Source organism: Garra rufa, chromosome 18 (assembly GCF_049309525.1).
Source record: "Garra rufa chromosome 18, GarRuf1.0, whole genome shotgun sequence".
Classification (NCBI taxonomy): domain Eukaryota; kingdom Metazoa; phylum Chordata; class Actinopteri; order Cypriniformes; family Cyprinidae; genus Garra; species Garra rufa.
In genome coordinates, this window is record NC_133378.1 from 23,900,498 (window position 1) to 23,902,970 (window position 2,473).

Here is a 2,473-nt window from a genome sequence, read left to right on the forward strand (position 1 = left end):
GACAAAGATCATCTCACCCGCCTCACCTGCTGCTGCCAGCGTATCCTCCGAGACCCCCCACTTGTTGCTGTCGGAGAGAAAACCCTCCACATTCTTTATCTGCTCCAAAGAAAATGCTGAAAGGTGGATTCGCAGATATGATCTGCATGTGGCATTTCTTGTCATTTCTACTGATGCTGAACGCCTCTGAGGTTTGGTCCGGTGCTTGCAAAAGCCTGTCAGGAAGAGAAGAAGCAGAGGAAGGATTTAGTTTCCAGTTCATTCCTGTTTCTTGGCTAATACCATTAAACTAAACTGTTTCTAGTGCAGTAAATCTTGAACTGAAACATAAGAAAACTTCAACTTGACAAAGCTCATTTGCGAGGGTTTGAATGCTTCAGGACAAATGTGTTGCAGCACCACAAAAATTTAGCTCACGAGGCCCAAAGCCAGTGTATTTTTTTTTTTTTTTTTTTTACTTTAAACAAAAGTGGAATTGTGTTGACTAGTGGCATTTCACAATAAAAACAGAAATATGAAGTGTAGTGACATTGCATGTGTCTCATGACAAGATGCTGAAGTCTTGTGTCATCCTGAATGACAGCCTAACTGCCTATTATTCTATCTAAAATATTAATTGCAGTTTAAATTATTTTAATGTTTGAGAATAAGACCTTAAGCGCTATGAGAGAAATGTTTAAATATACAGTTTAGCGGTCATTTTTTAGCAGTATTACATAAGCAAAAGACATGTGCTGATATTCATGATTGCTTGTATACAATAGTCTAACAAATCCTGAGTTAATATTGAGTAACTTACATGCAGACACAATGCTGCCAGTTACTTGTGTATTTTTGTTTCACACAAAGCCAAAACAGGATCGGCTATTGCCTGTCCCTGCAAAACACACAGTCGTGGTGTTTGTTTCAGTGTTTTGAATGAAACGTTTGAATTGATTTTAATGGCTCGCTCATTTCTTCACTGAATGAATAGGTTAAAAATGATTCAGTCATACTGACATTACGATCTTAATCATAAATTAATCTTTTTTTTTTTTTTTTTTTTGAAGGAATCCACCAATGCCACCAATTGACATAACTATGTAAGGTAAGGCTTAAAAAAGACAAACTATGATTTTTTGTAACGCTGCTCTACCAATCAAATCCAAAGACAGGAACTGAATTAGTCTGTTTGACCATTCAGAGTTAAGTATTACAAAAAGCCACAGAATAATGTCTTTCTGTAATAAGTTAAAAGATCATTTTTGTGTAATATAATAAAATAAACATTTTACGGAGCATGAAGCACAAACAAAAAATTATTTTAATGTTTGAGAAGGAGATTTTAAGTGCTACAAGGGAAGTCAAACTAGTTGAGTTTAGATTGTATGCAGTGGCAATGTTTAAATACAGTTTAGGGGGATTTTTAAAACCAGTATTACATGAGCAAAAGTACTGTGCTGATATTCACAATTGCTTGTATACAACAAACCTTAAGCTTTACAAACCTTAAGCTAATATTGAGTAACTTACATGTAGACACAATGTTGCCAGTTACTTTGTGTAGTTTTGTTCTGCCAGGGGAAAAAAAAAAAGTTTCACACAAAGTCAAAACAGGATCAGCTGTTGTCTGTTCATGCAAAACACACAGTGGCAGATGGTGTTTGGTTCCTGAATGAATCATTGTTTTGAATGAATCATTTGAGCAGGTGATTCAATGACTCGTCTCATTTTTTCACTGAATGAATTACTGTTTTCAACGAAACGGTTAAAAATGATTAAATGATTCACTCATGCTCACATTTTTAATTCCTGAATGAATTTGTGTATATGAATGAATCAGTTTAGCAAGACTGCCACCTATTGGGGTAACAATGTAACCAGTTAAGACATGAAATTTTGAATCGCTGCTCGACCAATCAAATTAAAGGACAAAAACTGAATTAGTCTGTTTGACTATTCAGAATTATTACAGAAAGCCACGTAGCAATGTCTTTCTGTAATAAGTTAAAAGATCATTTTGTGTACTATAATAAAATAAACATTAACCAGAGCATAAAGCATGAAGCAAAAATTATTTTGATGTTTGAGAAGGAGACCTTAAGTGCCACAAGAGAAGTCAAACTAGTTAAGTTTAGACTGCATGTCAGTGGCAATGTTTTAATTGTTTTTCATGCAAGTTTGTGTGTGTTGCGGTCCGAGCTGATAAACCATCAAACATAGTGCAGTTTAGTTTTGCTTTTGTTTCGTTTGCCGTTTGATGTTTCTCATATGCAACAAAAAATGGCAGCGTTTAATGAGTTGAACAACGTGGTGGTTGCGTCAGTGTGACTGGTCACAAAAATTAGTCGCACCAGCAGAAAAAAAAGGTTGCATTCTGGAGCCCTATAATATTAACGCACATGTCATGTGCGCTTCAGTACGAGTAGTAAACAAAACCGAGCGTCTGCGCCATTCATTAACACAGAGACAGGCAGAATTCATATTTAAATAG